This window comes from Zosterops lateralis (genome assembly GCF_965231275.1).
Source record: "Zosterops lateralis genome assembly, chromosome: 1".
Taxonomy (NCBI): Eukaryota; Metazoa; Chordata; class Aves; order Passeriformes; family Zosteropidae; genus Zosterops; species Zosterops lateralis.
This window is the reverse complement of record NC_139762.1, coordinates 98,196,465-98,217,781: the sequence shown is the minus strand read 5'-3', so window position 1 is coordinate 98,217,781 and position 21,317 is coordinate 98,196,465. Positions and strand designations below refer to the sequence as shown.

General features: G+C 35.0%; 1 long non-coding RNA gene across 3 annotated transcripts in view; it reads left to right on the top strand.

The window, feature by feature from the left end:
- The window catches only part of LOC310907521, a 97,138-nt gene that overhangs the window by 60,877 nt on the left and 14,944 nt on the right, over positions 1–21,317 (top strand). For 2 of the 3 annotated variants that reach the window (XR_014589635.1, XR_014589636.1), the window contains one exon: positions 4,650–5,011. The exons of the other annotated variant lie outside the window; for it this stretch is intronic. This is a non-coding gene — a long non-coding RNA (uncharacterized lncRNA). The remainder of the gene's footprint in view (positions 1–4,649; positions 5,012–21,317) is intronic. 3 annotated transcript variants of the gene reach the window in all.

Here is a 21,317-nt window from a genome sequence, read left to right as displayed (position 1 = left end):
ACTCTTAACAACATTTTTTTGGAGAGCCTGAGACACATTCTCCCTAGATACTACTGCATGGAAAACAGAATTCACCTTTTTGGGTCTATACCTGGAGTTGACTGATGTAAAATAGGGAGGTGATAGTGGTTACTTCAACTCAAATCCCTGAAAATTTGACATTTGCTTATGAGGCTAGAAGAAAAGTTCAGAATTTCTACTTTGGTAGAAAATTCTTACTTGGTAAGAACTGGTTAGCTCAGGTTAGACTTCTATATGTTGGTTAGTTTTTCTTCACCAGTAAGTCTGCTTTAAGAGATACACTATTTTTAAAATACATTTTACTTTCCAAATTTTCTTGTCAATGATGTTACCATGTAACCCAGCAAAGAGGGAATTTGATGCCACAGAGAGTACTGTAAATTGTAGATGAGAAATAGCTATTTGGGACAAAGGAGACCAGTTAGCTCCTTAGAACAGATGGCAACCAGAGGTCATGGATATGAAATTAGTCTAAAAATTGAAAAAAATCATGACAAATTCTGAACCAATTAGTTTCAAAATAATATCAGACATGATTTGTCCATCCTATTTCCATTACACTATAAGCTAATCTCTAGTAGTCATATGAAGGTAAAGCAAATAAATCATTCTGTAAATCTGAAAATGAAAATTAAGGCAACTAATTGTGGTGGGTTGACCTTGGCTGCTTCTAGATGTCCACTCAGTTGTTCCTCACTTCTCTTTGTCAACAGGATAGGGGACAAAATAAGATGGCAAATTTAAATGTCAGGATAAATACAGAAATATCACTCACTTGCCAATTATCACCACAGCAAAACTGATTCAGCTTGGGGAAGATTAAATTAATCAGTTTTAAATTAAAAAATAAAGTAGAATGATGAGAAACAAACAACAAAAATCCTAAAAGCAGATGTCTCTCACCTAGACTTCCTCCCAGGCTCAATACTCTTAACTCCTTTACTTCATCCACTCCCGGAATGATGCAGAGGGATGAGAGTGAGGGTTTTGATGAGTCCATAAGAGCTCCTCATTGCTACTCCTTTCTTACACTGTTTCCTTGCTCCAGCGTGGGGTCCCACCCACAATGTACAGTTCTTCACAAGCTACTCCAGAATGTATCTTCTCCCCTGGCTATAGCTCTTCAGAAAGAGACTTCTATAGCGTGGGTTTCCCGTTAGGCACAGCTCCTGCCAGAAAATCTGTTCCTGCATAGGCACTTTTCTATGGACCAAAAGCTTCCTTCAGGACATATCCATTTGCACTGCTGTCGGGTTCTCCACAGGCTGCAGATGGAAACCTGCTCCATTGTTTCACCATGAGCTGGGAAGCCTGCCTCACCATGGGTTTCTCCAGGGGCTGCAGGGACCTATTGCACCTCTTCCCTCCTCTTTGGCTTTGGTGCCTGACACAGAGACCATCCCTGCAGCCCCCTGCTGCCACCACCTTGACATATAAACCCAATAGAGCAATAAACAGTCTAAATAAACCATTTCCAAAGAGCAGTTGCAGGGAAAAGAAAACAAAAAAGAAAACAAAAAAGGAAACACAAAATCTTTAGAGTAATAGTAATAAAAATCAAAGACTTATATATAAATGTAAAGTGAAGTTAATTATCAAATTACTTCCATATATAAGTTTCTGCATTATGAGTATTTGTACAGGTTCAAATGGTCATTCCCTAACTAACCAAAATTATTTGAAGACAATATGAAGCAGTAGAATATGGTATACCATATTGCTTATTTACTGATAAAACTAATCTTTAATCCTTTTTTTTAATACTAAAATTTTGTTTACATATCTTTCTTAATAGTTTCTCCAGGTTTTAATGACTTGTAAAAATGTAATTAGGAAATTTCAAAAGTGGAAAATTGTAGTAGCTGAAAGAAAATATGCCAGTGTTGTGTGTTCATGGTGTAGGGATGCACAAGACTTTCTGTGTATAGTTACTGTATGTACTTTGTCACTCAGTTAATATTCATTTTCCAAGCCACAAAATGTAACTTTTATTGTAGTATCCTGCAGTGAACACAGTAAAAATATAAATAAATAAATAAAGCCACAGAGAACTTATTCTTGATTGTAAGAGCCTTTGGAGTGGTATTGAAAGAGGAAATCAATACAAACATTTTCACTCAAATCACTTTATCCTTTTGACAAAAATGGCAATAAGCCTTGGTAGAAATGCTGCATCTTGTTTAGCAGAGAAAAATAAATACATATACATAATTATAAATTGTGTTTATTGTAGGATGCCAGAAGTAACACTAATGTCAAAAATTTTCTGTAAAACTATTGAGGGATATTGTGATTTTGCTTTTTCCCATATGGCTTGCCTGGAGAGATTGCATTAGATTAAGATTTTTTTTTTTTTCTTGGTGAATTAACAGTTTTCCCGAAGAAAAAAAAAGGTAGAAAATGCACTAAATCAGATATTTGTTACTCAATTCAAAATAGATTAGCAGAATACTTTGGACAAACATTAAAAAAGGCAGTTTTAAAAAATGAGGCAGACTGTTGCAACAACATACTGCAAGTTTTATTTTGTTGTGAAGCTCATCATCACCAGTTACATGAACTACCACAGTTACTTCTTATAATGAAATAAAATAAATTTTCCTTGACTAGGCAAGATATAGCTAATGAAAAATCAGCCACCTCCACACTGATTTATAAAAGAAACTTCAAAAAAAAGTAGAGGGTCTTGTGTATTAATATAAAAGATGAAACCTCTTGAGCAAAATTTGGTCAAGGAAAAAAAAGCTCTTGGTCTGTAGCTTCATCTACATTCTTGCTGGATTTTTTATCAATTGAATCCTCTGTCAAATTAAATTTGTTCCATTTAGTGGTGCAGTTGTTTTCTGGGTTAGTAAAATCATATGAAAGTCCAGTGAAGGGAGAAGGAAAAGCAAATAAAAGCAACATGGGACAATAAGTGATACAAAATACTGGAAAGTCACCATTATGTGGATTGAGAAATGTCAGCCCTTCTGCAAGGATAAATATGGAGATATGAATTCTGGCAATCTTCCTGTGTTGACTGTTTAGAAAACATATGAAATTATATATATGTTTTTTTCTTCTTGTCTGTGTCTGTTTGTTTGTATTTGTTTGGTTGGTTGTTTGGTGAGGGGTTTTGTTTCGTTTTTTGGGTGTTTCTGTGATTTTTTTTTTGTAATTTTTGTTGTTGTTGTTGTTGTTGTTGTTGTTGTTGCTGAAGTATTCTCAAAATTTATTTTTGAAGAGCACCAAACTATGCAAAGCGCTTTTAGAAATTACAAAAAAGTACCAAAACCAGAATCATAATTTTAACTACTAACTCTACAGATGCAAGTTGTCTGCCATAAAGGCTTTGTCTCTGCTTTGCTGGACATTCTGGACTACATTAATGTTTCTCATTAATGTGCTGAAGAAGATGACATCTTTTTCTGGCCTTCAAAGTGCTATTTTATCACAGGGATGGAGTCCTTCCTGGAAATAAAACCTTACCTGGGCTCTCATCTCAAGTTTTCCTTTAACACTATATTTCTTTTCTGTGATGAAATCTTATCAGACTTCTTAACTTCAGTTGCCATCAGTGGTTGAAGATGTAAAATAAAAGATGCAGCTGTCATTTATCCTATTAACGTTTCAAAACAGCTGTGCAGCGGCAGCTTTCATCATCGTGAGGGTGGGGTTGGCAGTGCAGGTAAGACTCTATGCCTTTGTAGGCAGTAAAATCTTTAGAGAACTTTCCAAAAAGAGCTGTACACAAGAGGACTTTCCAAGTTCTTCTGACTATGAGCATGAAGCACCCTCAACTTGCTTTCCACATTGATTGAAGAAAGTAGCTGAATAACAGGCATAAGAAAGAGTAAATATGTAGAGAAGGGCCAGGCTGCTCTTGCTGTGAGGAGTCAGTCTTTTCAGGATACTTCACCTTCCTCTGTTTCAGATCTGATCTATATGGAGAGCAATATTTAACGCACTTTCAATGATATATCACTGACATTTCTGAAACTAGTAGATGACAACAATGAAAAGTTAACAAAATACTTTATCTATGTAATATGAACATATATCTATCTTCTAACTAGACTGCTAGAGCTTTTTTGTAGATTGACCTATTCAATGACTCTAGTACAAGGATGCAGGTGTGAGTAATTGTTGCTAATGAAGCATTAGTTGTCAGAAACATTTATATCAGGACTGTTGCAGGGAACCTTAAAAGTGCAGACACAAGATGATACAAGTGTCCTAAGGGAATGAAGATAAATCACAAGTGATTAATTATGTGTCACTAAAAATACAGCCTTAATTGTTGGATAGGAGAGGTAGTAAGGAATACATAATTATGCTTCCAATTTCACCTTGTTATGAAGTAATCACTTAAGTGTTCCTTGGACTTGATTTTCTTCCCTGGATTGAAGGGACATATAAAAATGTGTGAAAACGTATTTCTGAGGTAGTCTTTTCCTGGACAGCATGTCATATGAATCTAATGTGTTGAGTCTTATCCTGTGTTCTGATATAATATCACATCACAGGTTCTAATTTCCTGAGTCAAGAAGCTGGGGGCTTGTAACATTTAATCCAGGTAAGAGAAGAGAAGCTTTACAAGCAGACAGGACATCTCTTAACTCTTCTTTTTTTTTTTATCTCTGTAGAATTGTGATATTTCTCTGCTTGGAAATTATTGTTCTGACGGAGGTTAAGTGATGAGTCAGGCGTGGAAAGATCATGTTAAGATCTTCTAAGCAATATCACTATGAAAAGCAGAAGCAACTTCAGTTTTACCTGTGCCTTGCTTTTGGATCTGTCAGTCTGATCATTTGGTGTGCCTATAGCAGGTAAATGAGAGACATTATATGCTGGACAGTCACATGGAAAAGTAAGGAAGATTCAAAATGCTACATAAGGAAATGCACTGCAGTTTTCTACAAGGATAATTTATTAAGAAAAATGACAAGAGCCACTCTGAGTCACATCTCCTGGCTAACCTGAATGACTGTTTGGACTACATATCATGGTATTGCAAATACAGACACTATGATTAACACGCTAGTGTGCTGCAAGCCTATATCAAAATTTCTTCATACTGGATACAAGCCTATGTAAGCATAGGCATACTATCATAGCCCCAGAGACTGCAGAAAAATCTAAGCTAGAGCATGACAATTATTCAGCTGAATTTATCAATGATTGAGGACATGTATTAATAATGGACCATTAGTGATGACAGAGATATGACTTCTTCAATCTGAAGTAGCACATGATGACAGCAATAACCATAATGCCAAAAAGCTTTTGCAATCAGGCATCAAATGTCTAAGGTGCATTTCTCTTGCTACCAATATTAATAATATCCATAGCAATAATTTTAGATATGAGAAGGTCCAGAAGATTTTGAAGCATTACCTTACAGGCCTATTACTAGCCACTAATCGTATTTAGCCATAATTAATTTTCTTTTCTTTCTTTCTTTCTTTCTTTCTTTCTTTCTTTCTTTCTTTCTTTCTTTCTTTCTTTCTTTCTTTCTTTCTTTCTTTCTTTCTTTCTTTCTTTCTCTCTCTCTCTCTCTCTCTCTTTCTCTCTTTCTCTCTTTCTCTCTTTCTCTCTTTCTCTCTTTCTTCCCATCCTTCCTTCTTTCCTTCCTTCTTTCTTTTTCTTTTTCTTTTTCTTTTTCTTTTTCTTTTTCTTTTTCTTTTTCTTTTTCTTTTTCTTTTTCTTTTTCTTTTTCTTTTTCCTTCTGTCTGTCTGTCTGTCCATCCTTCTATCTTTCTGTCCTTTCTTCTTTCTTTCTTTCTGTTGGGCTAATAAAAACAAAACTTGTTCTGACAGAAATGACCTTCAAAATTAGAAATGTTATTCAGATTTTCATCTTTGTAAATTGATAAATGATGTATGTAAAATACAGAAAATTAAGTCCAGATAGCATTTTTTGCATCATAAATAATATTGAAAATATATATCTATAATTATTAAAAATATCAATTTGTTTTTTAGATTTGTTTGGTTTAGATCTATCCATGAACTGGACCAAAGTAATATTAGCAGTTACATTAACTCTAGCCTGGTAAATGATGCATTTGTAGTATTGATCACATCTAACACTGCAATAAGCAGGAGTAGATAGATAAAAATTAGTGCTCTTTTACATGTCAGAATATTTGTTATTAGAATTTACAATGATATGACCACTATATACAGCCAAGAACTTTGAATTGATCATAGACTAAGTTATTCCTTATGTTTAATTTAATTTCCAATTTAGTTTAATTAAATCCTTTTCTTTCCCTCTCTTTTTTAAGTCTAGAGCATGCTTAAATTGGAATTATTTAAATGATAAGACTGTAATTTAAGATAGCTAATTACAATGCAAACTGAGAAAATAAATAAGAAGAAAGTGATTCCTCCAGAATGCTGAGCTGATTTTTAAGTTCTAGCTATAATATGAGCATTATACAGGAAAGAAGCAGTACTTCGTCTTTCTGTCAGCAAAGGTTAAACTGCCCATTAAAGCAGCAGCCAAGATGCATGCCAGGACAACTTTGTTTTGCATGTATTTAAAAAATTCAAGAAGATAAAAGCCATCACCTACTGTCTCAATGAAAACAGGAACATCATTTATATTTTGAGGACTAATCTTCAGAAAATGAGAATTTTCTATTCTTCTTAAAACAATGAGGGATGACAACAACTTATATTGTGCTTCTATAACCCAATAGTTGGGAAGTTTGCCAATACTAACTGAAGCGGAAAATGTAAAGAGTTCTGGGGATTCTCAGTCCCTTTGTTGCCAGAAGGATAGTAGCTGACTTAGGTCAAAATTACATGTCATGGACATCCATTTACTCCCCTTAGGTCAATGACTTGGCCATAATCTCCCAAAGTCAGTCAGAGCACTTTGGATCCTGAGGTCTCAAAAACTGGTTTGGGTGATCATTTGTCCTGTATACTATCCAACTGATTTGTGCATAGTAGGGGGTGTCAAACAGCTACAGCATTCCTCTAGTTTTTGCCCATTCTTGGGCTATTCCTGCTGTGAAGTGACTGCCACTATCTCATAGTATTGATTTTGCTTTAGGCAGGAAACTGAACCATAACCCTTTCACTGTACTTTCCCCTGTGAACCATGCTACTGCTTCCACCTGCACCAGAACTGAGACTATTTCAACTCCTACATATAATATTTTCCTTCTGATTTGTCAAGAGGACCAATGCAGTCAATCTGCCAAGTTTCCCATAACCCTTTTCCTGCCATTAGACAGAGAGGGGGAATCGTGCAGAGAGTGTTTCTCCAGTCTGGTGTGGAATTGGCCTCAGGCAGAGATAAATGTTTCATACGCCTTTAGGGTGACCAGTCATCCTCTACTTACCCCTCTGTTAACAAGTCTCTCATCATAGAGTGGCAGTGTTTCACTTGCAGCCATTTCAAGAGACAACCCCATTTCCCTTCCTCTTGTTCTACTTCTTTTTCCTCTTCTAAGATAGTCATCCAAGTGAAGGAGTCTCTTTGGTTATTTAAGAGTTGGGCTGGGTGATCCCCTTTCTGCTGGGCTATTCCCCATCCAACTGGTACTGCTATGAATCTTGCAATTTTCAGGATTTCTCTTCACTTCATGTTTTGCCATTCCAGTACCTTATTTGTCTCTCTGGTTTTGTTCCCAAAAAGGGAGTCATCCAGTACACCCCATAAAAACTGCATAGGAATCTGTATAAACACAGACTGACCTCGTATCACCCCAAATCCTTGTAGTCAGACTCCAGACTGCTGTTAACTCTCCTACTTGAGCACTCTCACTCCTTCTGTTCTCCCATTGTCACATCATCATTTGGTTATTTTATGTACAGTTAATAGCAATGGTTTCCTAAAGCATATTAAAGATGGGAAAACTAAATCCCAAGATATAATTACCTCACCTCCAAAATTCACCCGGGATCTGCATCCTGGCAATTATGCCATTTTCTAGACAAAAAGTCATTCTGAGCTCTATAATTTATCTCTGCACAAATAAGTATGATTTAATCACTACTAGCTAAGTGTCTAACTCTCGCCTTCTCCCATCTTCTACCTTTTTTTGGTTTAGGCCATGAAGAAATCCATTTGCTTGAATTTAGTTTAGCCTCCAGGCAATGCACACAGGAGACTTTCCAATCTGTGTCAAAGGATGAGTACCTTTCGTGACATTGAAATCTAGCCTTTTGAATTAAAAGAAATCAAGAGAGAGGAAGAAGAGAACTGGTAATGTTTCTTTCATCTGACAAAAAAAATATTACATTTTAAAAGTGTATGGGACTATGTTTGAAAAAGAGGAATCCTGATTTTCTTTGACCTAAGAAAGCCGCCTCAGGGTATCTTGAAATGGATTGATGGGAAAGACAGCTTCTTTCCAGCCCCTGTGGTGGCTCAAGGCAAGGAAGTGAGGAAGAGCTGTGATGTTGGTAGGAAATCCATTTTATAATGTGAGCCTGTTCACTCTTCATTGACAACGTTTTGAAACACATCATGGACATGCCCGCATTCACAATGTTATGATCTTTTTCTCTTTTATGGTCGTTGTTTTCCGCATTACAGAATCACAGAATCATTTAGGCGGGAGAATACCATGGTCCCAGGGGTCTACAGGTCTGTGGATCTGACTTCTCTTTTGATTTCATGAACAACTTCTCTGAAAGCTGCTGGTCAGAATAGTTCTCCATCCTTTCGACACCTTGTAACAGTTAGTAGTTTTCTACCATTTCATTAACTTCTGAAACAGCTGGGTCCAAATCTGTCTTTTTGCAGCCCTGCATTCAGACCTGACCAGGAGATAATAGTTGGTCACACAGATTTGTTGGTCTCGCCGTTCCTGCAGACACCCTAGAAACTTCTCTACCTCTCTCTGGAATTTTGTCCTTTTTTCCCCCTTTATATAGATATACGATTTACTTTAGACAAAGTGATTGTGTCAGCAATATGGAGCTTCAGTTCAGTTTACCTAAGCTGCTTAGTCAGGTCAAGTCTCCTTCCATGAGCTGAAAATCTGCTAGAAGCCTATTATCTATTACATCTCACAGGTGTGTAGCAGGTATGGCTCTCTGGATATGGTTGCCTTCACTTTTTATTCTTGATGGGTTGTAAGCTTGGGGGTTTTGGACTTGTGTTGTTTTTTTGTTTTGTATTTTTTCTCTTAGTTTTACTTGCTCCTTTACTTCTGCTTCCTGATTTCTTTATATTGCTATCATAGAGATGTGATTAATCAGCTTTTATTAAATTATCAATGCTCTGCCTGGGAGTGAAAAAAAACAAGAGAAAAGATCTCCAAATTAGGAACATGTAGGAATTCCTACCTGAAAAAGTTCTGCTTCATCATAGAAATATATTAGTATTGATTAAAATTTTCTTTCAGGACACAACACAATTATGAATGTTAAAGTTCATGCTGATAAATGCCTAGTTAGTGGCCAAGATAATGGAAGGGGGAAAGGTCACCTGTTTTTTTTTTTTTTGGCTTTCCTTAAAACAATCATGCTTTGCAATTACTTTAATTCATGAAGTACTGAAATAAAACTGGGATATGCATTAATTGCTGTCTTGTAAAAAAATGTCTTGGTACTGAATTTGTTAAGAAAAGCTTTTAGGTGGAGCACTTGCAGCCCATCCATTTCTCAGGGAGTGCTTTTAAAGAGAGAAGAAGTAAGAGTGGGGTTTTGCCTGTGGTTTCTAGGCCTTTAGCTGATTTCCCTGTAGTATATTTTTTTGTAATTTTCTGAATGTAGCTTTGTGACTGCTTCTTACACCAACAACACATTCAAAGCTTAATGAATGTAATTTGTGAGGCACTGATCTGCTTATAATGATGGACATCACCAAGCAAACATTCCCTTTCTGATGATCATTGCTATTCCAGACTCAGAACAAAGAGGGACTATATTCTATGATATATATCTAGCACACAAGAGAATGATGAGGTATTTTAACTGTAAGGCTGGTATTGGCTTTTCTTAGAAATTGCACTACTTTCCCAGACTTGTCTTTTATCAGTGATGTCAGAAGTAGGGAAAGTACTTGTGTGCCTAGAAAAAGCATACCAAATTTGTTAAATGTAGGACTTTACTGGAGGGAGGACATAGAAGATACTGCGAGAAGAATGCCATGAAAATGTTCTAAAAATCTGATGTGGTTAAGTATCCAGGTATATTAAAAGGGAGTGAGTCCATAACTTGAGATGCAGACATAGAAATTTGAAGTATAACATGAAGCCATACATCCTGAGAGAGACACTGCACTGAAACATCAGAAATGCCTGTTCTCTAGCTACTTTGCTACATAATCCAACTTGCAGTCAGAATTAGTTGGATGGCTTGAGTGTTTTGTACTGAAGCACTTTTTTACACTCTTTTAAAGAAAAAAGCAATCAGTACCCAAGTTCAAGGACTCACTGAAGTGTCATAAATATTTACCTTCCTATGCTAATACATACATGGGTGCTGAAGCATGGAAATGACCACAGAAATTCTTGCACTGTAAATTAATGAAGAGCAAATGCCCAACAAACAAGTGAGTACTTATTTTGCAAGATTTCTCCGAAGATCTTTTTTTTTTTAAGATTATGTTACGGTTGAATACTTGCATGAAGTAATCTCAGTTTTCAGTTGCACAAGAATAATTTCCATTTCAGCAGGTATTTATTTTGGATACTAGTGGATGTTGCTTAGCAAAGTGTAAGGACACTACTCAAAAAGCTTTTGTCTGAGTTACTTTAATGTGAGATTCCAAACGAGTGGGTAAACAATGAAAACAAAGCTGATTTTCCTATAAAATTAAAATTGTGGGGAAAAAATGTATTAATATAAGTAAGAAAACTCACAATAATACTTTTAAATATTGGCCTGTATAACTAAGCATTTTTTTCCCCCTAGATATCTAGCATTTATCTTTTAACTTCCATATAGATTTTTTTTCTTTCCTGTGTGAGACAGATATTTTATTCAAGAGCATAAACTGTTTCCTTTAAAAAATCCTATAAACCCAGACAGATAAAGATTTCTTCTTCGATTCTTCAATTATACTTGATTTTAATTTCACAAGCACAATTAACCCCTTAACATTGCAAAATACAGGGGTTTAAAATACCTCTGTTTTTAAAGGAAAATATAAATGGGTGTTAAGTTGTTTTATTTCCCAGAAGGAAATAGTATTACACTTTAACGGTGCCTGCACTCTAATAAATTATTACTAAAATAAATAATTGTTCTTGACTTCAAGTATAGCTTCTTCAGGTATATGTTTGCTGTAAAATATACAAAATAAAATTAAAAATTAAAAAATGCCACTCATAGTTTAATGCAATACTGAAAAATTAAAAGTAATCACCTTTGCTCATTGCAAAAGTGAGGCCTTTTGTCAAATAGAAAAATTATTCTAAATTATTCATATTATCTTTTAAGTAAAGTGTCATGACCAAGTTTTGGGGATGTGAACAGGAGAGAAAATGTGCACTTCAGTGCACTTCAGATGTCCAAAAACCTAAAGCTTTCTTATGCTAAGCTCTTCACAATCGAATAACAAAAGGCAGTTCAGAGTAAAGTCTGAGCTGAACAGATATCACAGAGCAGGAGAAAAAAAGAGAAATTAGTGTATAGAGAGACAAAACAACAATTTCATTACAGTATCTGTAAGCAGCAGAGCTAGAAGTAAAATTTCCTTAAGACAGTCAGGAGAGACAGGGAGTATTGCCCTCTTTGTCAATGACCAAGTGGAATCAAGGACCATCACATGGGTGGGTGAGGTATTAACTGAGAGCTTATGGTCAGGATCAAAGAGAGGGCTGAGACAGGTGACATTGTAGCAGAAGTCTGCCACAGTACACCACTGTAGAAGAAAATTGAGACCATCTAAGAATCCCAACACACTCATTTGTGTAGTGGTTTGGGTGTCCAACAGTCATTCACTCTTTCTCCTGCTACTGTAAGATAGGATTAGGAGAAAAAGCAAAGCAAGGTCAAACTTAAAGGGTACAAAGATAGAGTTATTAACACACACTGAAAAGAGAAAATGAGAATCAAAATGAAACTTTCAAAATATTTCCCCCTCACCCCCCACAAGCAACATAAAGAGACAAAACTCAGAACTGTTAGTCAGTTACCATACGTAAAATACTCTTTCATGAGTTCATTTGGAGAGAGAAGTCTCTTAGTTTGCCATGGACTTTGCCCACTGGCAACACAGAACATTTCTCTTCAGGGTCTTAACTGTCACAAAAACAACTGCCTGGGAACCTGCTTTTTGTGAAGTCCTTCCCATAGGCAGCTTTCCCAGGCCGCATATGGATCATAAACACAACTGAGATATCATTTTAAAAATGTACAGTTCAAATGTAAATGATATTCTTCATTTTATGGAACAGAGATCTCACTTCTTCACTGGCACAGAGAGCTTCTTATCTCATCTCTCTCTGTTCAAACATCTCATGGGATCACAGGATCACAGCTACTAATTAAATATTCACTTAGTCCATCAAAAATACCTTTGTTTATCCACAGTCTGAACAATCATTTTCCCCAATCCATATTTCCATGATTTAAAGGGATATTCCAGCATATTATAGTTCACTACCATGGCTCCTAAAATAATTTCAGCCTAAAAAAACCAAGGCATCTTCTCTATCTCCTCTCAATTAGGATTTTTACTCTGTCTCTTACTGACTTTAGTCTCATGCTGGGTCTTTCTAAGTTTCAATCACTCTGTCATTTGTCTCACTCAAAGATTAATGCTCCTCAAGTTTCATCCGTGCAAGGAAGGAGTTAATATCTTGCCCAGGGCCTGTAGTGCTTAGAGTCTCAGCTTTATATGTGTATTCACAAAGTTCACATCCAGCTTCCTAAGTGGTTAAACAGTATGTCAGTATCTGAAATTGTCCTCTGATAGGTCCATTCCACAGGAAATTATCAGGTCCTTACAGGGTTAAAGGGAACTGTTTCTTCTTTAACTAAAAACCAAACTATGTTAACCCATGACAAGACTTGCACAATTGGCATGGGAAAGCACTTTGCTAAGTTTAAAAATTTGCCTTCAAAATGGAATATAAGTTCTCATAGCAACATGATAACATATAATGCAAGTAATTGATTTTGTGTGGTATATTAAATGAATAATCATTCAAGAACCTCTCAAACCAATTTAATGCATAAAATGCACAAAATAGATTAGTCAGTACTTTTCATGGAAAAAAACAAGTTCTTATATAGAAATAGAAACAAGTGGAGAACTTGCTGGATCTTCCTATTGTTCTTGCCTCATAGCTACCTCAAATTAGTATGATTCAATTCTTCATGTGCATAGTTCTGCTGCATATGTGATTCTGTGATTCTGTAATATGACACAGACATTCTGCAGTCCAGACAAAGCTAACTACCTTGGACTAGCATCAAACTAGAGTGCTGAAACTGTACTTCATAATATAAGTACTGGGTTTTAGGCATTTCAGAAAGAGTTGAAAAACTTTCTCCCCTTTGGGAGTATTTCAGGGCTAGTTTCTTTTGTACCCCTATGCACTTGCTCCTTTTTTTAAAAAGAAGCAACGGCAGTCAAGTATTTAACATCTTCAGCATTGTCTCAAACCAGAGGAGAAGAATAATGCAACTTAATCCATTATAGTAGGTAAAATGAGATGGGAAGAAGAGAATTAATATGAAGCTATTTGATGTCTCGCTGTACTTCAGGTTATCAAAGGAAAACATAATTGAAAGCTTTTACTTGTTTCTACAAAGTGCATTCTTTATTTTCTCTTTGGGTAGAGGGCATTAAGAAAGAAGAGCTACTGACCTTCTGCACACATTAACATACTATAAGACTTTATGTACATAATGGGGTGAAAAGGAACCTCCAGTATTATTCTAAATGTCACAGGCCTTATAATCTGAATTAAGTACCTTAAGGCTGAATTGTTCATCACTGAAATACAAAATAAGCCCTTGAGAGTTTAAAACATGTGATTCTGTTGCTAAAATTGTAAAACAGAAGGCATATTAGAAGGGCTCATACATAATAATGCATAAAGGACAACATAGTCAATTTAAACTAAATTTCTGCATTAAATATCTTATTGTAATGGAGTTATTATTATTGTGACAGATAAAAGTGATTGCATATAAATAATGCTATGTGCTTAATATTTTTTATTAATGTTTGACATATGCATACTGAAAGACTAATTGTACATTCATCTCCTCTTTGGCAATTTCCAAAAAATGTTATAAATTAATAATTCACAAATTGTCGTACAAATTAAAAGCAATCATATATGCTAGTCTCTTGACTTATAGCTGGACTTTGCAGGCTCTAGACATTGTCAGATACTATAATCCTCAGTAAGTCTTTCTGTTTAATTACAAACCCTCTTGTATGCATATGATTTAATAATTCATGCAAACTACCATGCTGTTTGTTGTGATAAAATTTTTATCTGTGCACACTGGGAACACATGAGGACTCGTAGTAGTGTTCAGTTTATTCTTTCCCAATAGTTCATGACATTTACATTGGTCTCCTGTGATCATTAATATGCCAATCCAACAGTTATTTTCAACCATCCTTTTGCATGATTGGCACACTGTCTGTGAAAATCCTTTTCCATAAATTGAAGCCAGAAATATTCTAATTCTTTGCTGGATGATATTGAATTTTTGATGAAGTCCAATTTATTGGTCAGCTGCTCACAGATACTCTTTGTTTGTTACTTACTAGATGACAGTCTTAGGATCCAACATCAAAACTGTATAATTTGGGTAGTGATGCTCAATAAATGGTCTTTATCATACAAATACAGGAGGAATACATTAAGGGCTAAGCAAGAAGATGAAGAGTAGTTGAATTATTTGGTCTGGATTCTATTTTAATTGAAAAGAATTTCCATTCTAAAATATTTTAAAAGAATCAGCCTCTCTTCCATCACAGAAAAAAAAAAGAAAAAAACCTTTTATATTGTTTTATGATGGATTTTATGTTTTGAAAGACTAATCATATACAAACATATTTGTTTCTTAATATCCTCAGTCAAGGAAAGCTAATAGGTAGTTGGAATACGAATAGCTGGAGGCTAACAAAAGTAATCAAATAAATCAAAATTGCATGTGCAGGGAGGTATGTTCTATCTGCAGGACTAGCATCTGCATAAGAATAAAACTCACAAAGGAATGTACATGTACAAAAAAAATATGTTCATGAACTATACCTACACATTTAATAGTAGTATAATACAAGTAATATGTTAAATAATAGACCACCAAATGGTAGTGGAGAGACAGAAATTAAAGCCAGTAAAATAACCTTCAATTTAATAGGTTAGGTTATATTTTCCTGAATCAGTACAGACTGGTTTTGTTTAGGTGGGGTATTTTTTTGGCTTTATCTTGCAAATATCTTGAAATATCAGTGGAGAGAAGAAAAATTATGAATTTCTGAGAAAAAAGTATTATAATATGGTACAGTAATAATAAATCTGAAGATGCAAGCTTTAACTTGCTCATATTTCTATCACATTAGCAGTTAACTTTTTGATTCAAAATACACAGCATTAAGGAAATTACTAGTATTACATTGAAGTCTGTTAGACCTTAGTGAACCTCACTGAAGAGAAGCTAGAGGCTAGAAAATTTATTAGCATAAATTCGCTTTAAAACAGAAGAGTGTAATTGTATGGTAGAAGAAATCTCTGCAAGTCAACTGGGTTGGGGATTTTTGCTATGTTCTTAAGTTGTTGGGGTTTTTTTCTGTGTGCAGAGTATAATGTAGTGCTGTGGTGGAAAATAAGCTGTGCACTAGCCAAAATGCAAATAAATGAATGCCAGACTTGAGCTCAGAGAAGCCACTGCAAGAATGGTTCATTTGTGCAAACCAAGGGAAATGCCTTACTATCAAAAGGGTTCAATCTGAGTTCAATTTGAAAATGTTATCACTAACAGCTTTCTCCTGACTGTCCTTACTCAAGTCAGAAAGAGAAGATAATAGTTTAAATACAAAATGGAGGGAAATACTGCTCTTTCTTGACATCTGTAAAATTTGTCTCTATCATACAGACATATATTATGGCGCTCCTGGACAGAAGATTATTTTTTATTATCCTGAAACATAAAACTTCAGAAGTTCTTTCTTCCTTCCTTCCTTCCTTCCTTCCTTCCTTCCTTCCTTCCTTCCTTCCTTCCTTCCTTCCTTCCTTCCTTCCTTCCTTCCTTCCTTCCTTCCTTCCTTCCTTCCTTCCTTCCTTCCTTCCTTCCTTCCTTCCTTCCTTCCTTCCTTCCTTCCTTCCTTCCTTCCTTCCTTCCTTCCTTCCTTCCTTCCTTCCTTCCTTCCTTCCTTCCTTCCTCAGAATTACAGTACTTTCGTATTAAAATTCTTTGTCTTTTATAATCAATGAGAAATAGTTTAATGTCAAAGTGTGCAGGAAAACTCAAGTTCTGATGGCACTTAAGCATATCATTTTATTTAATCTGAGAGAGAAGATTAGGAAGTCTTCTCAGGATTGTCAAGAGCACCAGATCAATCCACCAGCTACTTTCCCATGTATTGGGCTTGAATTCTACTGCAGGAGAGTTCTAGATTAGTTCTGTCCACACAAGCCTTGGAAGCAGAGAAAATATCACAGAAAACAAAAACTTTAAAAACCATAAAAGTTACTAGGATGTAACACATTTTCCAAGTCATTAAATTATTTTAGATATTAATGCTTATTGGTTTGGTAAATCTATGGTTTGTTTTTGCAAACAGATGGTACTAGTGAATATAGTGCATAAATCTGTGAAGAGTGGAGTAAACTTGTTGTTAGAGAACCAGTCGAAATTAGCAAATTGATACTCTAATGGAAATCAGAAGTCTAAGGTTTCAACTGAGAATTAGAAAAAGTGTCATAATAACATCTAAACTATTCCTTCTACCCATAACATATAAATTTCTGTATCTGTTACTGCTGGAAGAAGCTTGGTTTACCATAGATAATTTTGTCTGTATCTGTTTTACCACAAGCAGTGTAGTCTGGTTTGGTTTGAGTTTAGACACTAATGGGAGATGAAACATTCCTGATTGTCATCTGATACTCCATCATATCCCGAGACTCTTCGTGTTGAAAGAGACTGTCAATGTCCTGCTTAATTAGAAACAGTTAAAACTTCTGGGTTTTTTTTTTTGTTTAACAGCAAACCACATATAAAAAGGTAGAAATCCACCAAAAAAAGAGTACTCCTATGGTCTGATTTCTCTAGCCATTGCAAAATTTTTATTTCAGTCTCTTGCAACTCTCTCCACCTTCAGAAACCACCTGGCAAACCTCCTTGCATTCTACAACAGAAATGAAACTTTATCTGGCAAACTCTACTAGGTTGTCTCCACTGCAAGCTATAAAAGACAGAAGAAATTCAGGGCAGAAATATCAGAGTAGTTGCAAACAACCATAAATGCAAATAGATCAAAGATGTAAAGTGCAAAACTAAAGATGTTAGTGTGGATGTGAGTAGTAAAGGGGATACAACTAACAAGGATCAGAAAACTAATAAAAATAAGGAGAATTTAGCGGTGGAAACTGTGTTGGATGTCAGCTAGCATTCTCACTAGTAGACTTAGCAAACAAGTCAATGATTCTAGATCTAGGCTAAATAAATAATGCTGGTATCTGTGGCCATTTTAAATTTCCACAATTACACGACTATTCCTTCTTCCTGTGTCTCCAGTTTGCGGCCAAATTCATGAGTCAGCATCTGTAAGAATTTGCTGCCAGACTTCGTGGATTTCAGTGATTTAAGAGTGCTCAAATTTTAACTATTTTGCATTGTATCAATTCTATTTTTTATTTTTATATTTAGCAGATAATTTTTAACAAAAAAAACTTTTTGATGCCTGTTCTGTGAGACTGCTCTAAAGATGGATTTTCATATGTTTTATACCAGAATAGCTTTATTATATTCCTCCCTTGTGGTTTCATAGTAACTTAAGGACAAATCTTTTAAAAATATTTCAATCATCTTCATTTTCAGTCAGGACTGAATATACTGGAGATGATGAGTGACATGTCAATGTGGTTTGTTTCTGGTGATTCTGGCTTTAGGATCTGAATTTTGAGGCCCTAGTGAAATATGAGTGCTGTGGTTTTTTCCACGTCTTTCTGGCCAGGCGATTGGATGATGGAAACTCTTGTGCAGATTTTTCTAGAAATTCTTTTGGTGTTACTAAATGCTGCAATGTACTGACATGCAATTATTATGTGTTATGGTTTTATGACCTGTTTGTGTTTAGATTCTTAACTGTGGTTTTTCTTGCCTGTTTTTTGAGATTTACTTGTAGAGAAAAAATATCCTTTTATTACCTAGGATATACATTTCATCACCTCCATTAGAAATTCTTCAGTAGTCGCATAGCTACAGATACAGTTCTTGGTCTTGCAGTTTTTTCTTTCTCTACACTTAGTTGCTTCTCTCTCTACACTTATTGGTCTGAAATCTGATTTCTCCTTAATGGGAGCACAATATCTTTGAGCCTCTTGGTTACAAAAAGGGCAGTGGAGATTAATATTTATAGTTTCACAAAGAAAGCTGTAGCAAGTATTGTAACAGACATCTTGGAATCTAATTGTTTTCATAGATATATTTAAAAAATTAGGGTTTTGTCTGACTTTTTCTTTTAAAAAAGTACTGACCAAGAAAATAGATTTCAGAATCCTGCAGAAACAGATACACCACAAGCTGGTAGATACATGGAGATTTTCACAGACAGTTGTTACAAAGAGTGGGAGTGGGACTTATTGTTCTGTTGGAGCTGGTAGGAGTATTCTCTTTATAGTATTTTCTGCTTTCAGAGCAAGCTACTAAATCTTTCTTTCTCCATAGCAAGGAACAGAAGAGGTGCCTAGTCTGATGGTGTATCAGTCTGATCCTTGCTATTGAGGCTGTGACCCTGTTCAGGTGCACTGGGAATGCTTTATGGAACATTCGTTTTCAGCATGTGTGTCCACTCAGAAAGCCTCATTTGGATGGATTGGGATCTAAAGGCATTACAAGAGTTCCAGCTTGGCTTTCCTGTTTTATTCTGTTGCCTTTTGTCTCAAGTTAAATCATAACTATCACCTCTCTCAGATGGAAATTTAAAAAGAAAAAGAACAATAGTACTCTGCTTATTCTGTTACTGAATTTCTGTATCAAGGACTTTCAGTTCTGTATGATGACATAAGATTTAGCTCAAGTGGATAGCTTTTGACCCTGTAATCTGGTGTCTTGATCTGAAATTGCACTTAACTCAGCACTTTCAATGTCAAAAGATGTATCAGTATTCACTGCAGCATCAGAGTTCTCAGAGGAAAGGGATGTATCTGTTTACTTTAAACATTGACAATCATTCTTTATCCTCTGTATTTATCCTTTATAATCAGTTTCTAATAGCATTTCCAAATGCTCTATGTGAAAAATGAAATCCAGAAATATAAATGGTAAGTGAAAAGTAGATTACATATAAAGACTTGTGTTTCAAATTAGAAGTCAAAGGATCGCATTATAGAACATATATGTGGGGGGGTTTATTTTTTTTCTTGCTTGTGTTTGTTTGGGGTTTTACTGTTTTCTGTTAAAAACAGAACTTCATTAGATCATAGATCATTAGGTCTTTAATTTCTTTTGGTTTTAGTGATGCTGCCAAAATTACCTTATCAATGTAGATAGTAAGACTTTAAAATTATTTTGATTTCTGTCTCAAAAAATGATTAGTGTTAAAATAGTTTTTCATCAGGATGATTTTGAGGTCATAAATATATTAAAGAATGTAAGGAATTTTCTCTTGTGATTCTGTGTTGAAGAGCAAAAGGATTAAGGAAAAGGCCATCCTACAGGTCTGCAAGAACTCTGTACCTCCATATTGTTTCCTGCAGCCACCAACTCTTGCCACTACTAATTTACGAGTGATTATGGCAGTGACACTGCAAAAAATTGGACTGAATCCAGACAGAGATATTTTTCTCAGATCTTATATCTCCAAACTACTAAATTGTTAAATGACTAGAATTGACATCATAATGTTTTTCTCGTCCTTGAAGAGTGCATCTGGAGGCAAAAAGCTTCAGCTCATTAGTTTGATGAAAACAAAACCATATCAATTTCTCTGAAATTTTGTCTTATTGCCTCCAGATTCTGCTAAAGAATGAAAAGGATTTTACTTTCAGCTTATGTTTTGAATTGAGAAACCTTAATGTTTTCAATATGTGTACTTAATATTCAGAACTATTTCTAGACAGCCTTGATTGATCAAGATTGTGGAGTCTTGTTTTCACTTTACACCTTTGAAACTTCTTAAAATAAGTGAAGATTATGTTTTTACATGGTTTGGTAACAAGTGCAATGCATGCCTGACTTTCAGGTTTTTTTGCTCTCCTATAACATATTCTTTGATTGGTCAAAATCAAAATAGAGTATAACACATAAAGATACACCAAACACTGATTGTCATCTTGAAATTTCAACCATACATTTTAAAAGCTCTAGGAAAGTATATCGAGACACTTGCTTTACAATTTTACTTGTTCTTAGGAGAAATAGCTTTAGGTAACAGCATGAAGTCATACAAGATTTCATATGCTACCCTCACGGACTGTACAAATGTTCCTGTTCATGCTCTGCCCAGGACATTAGGATGTCCTAATTCAATGGGGATAGGGCTAGATACATTATGCAGTGTATGGATCTTACAGTTTTTTAACTCTTCTTGTAAACAAAAAAATAGTATTTTTCTCTAAACTGTCAAGCAAAAATCAGTTATGTGTGATATCTGTAACTCAAAACCCTTTAATGTTAAAATAACTATTAAATTACTTGAATATTAAAATTAGTATTAAAGAAAAGCAAAATTCTCTTGTTATCTTCAAAACTGCTTTAGTTTTTATAAATTATTTAATGCACTGACTTTATCTAAACAATTTGTCTAAATCATAATCATCGGTTTGGTGAAAGAAAAGTTTGTCTTGTGGTTAATCGTTTGCACATCTCTTCATAGCTATTCTGAGCTGAAGGGATAGTACCACCAAATGGAGGTGACTTCTGTAACTGTTTCACAGAACAAAGTTATAACAATTACAAACAATGTTTAAATAAATAAGAGGGAAATTTAATTTAAATCACAATAATTTTTGAAACTTTAGAAGTTTTTCAAGAATCCTTGGCCTTGGATTAAGACAGTTCACTTGGAAGAATGTGTTTGTAAGAAAACTCACTAAAGTGAAAAGAAGAAAATTTGAGTTAAAGATAGCTATTTTTTCATATTCACCTAATTTATTTGTTATATTCTGCTAACTATTACTATAAACCATTCTTTAAAGTGATCA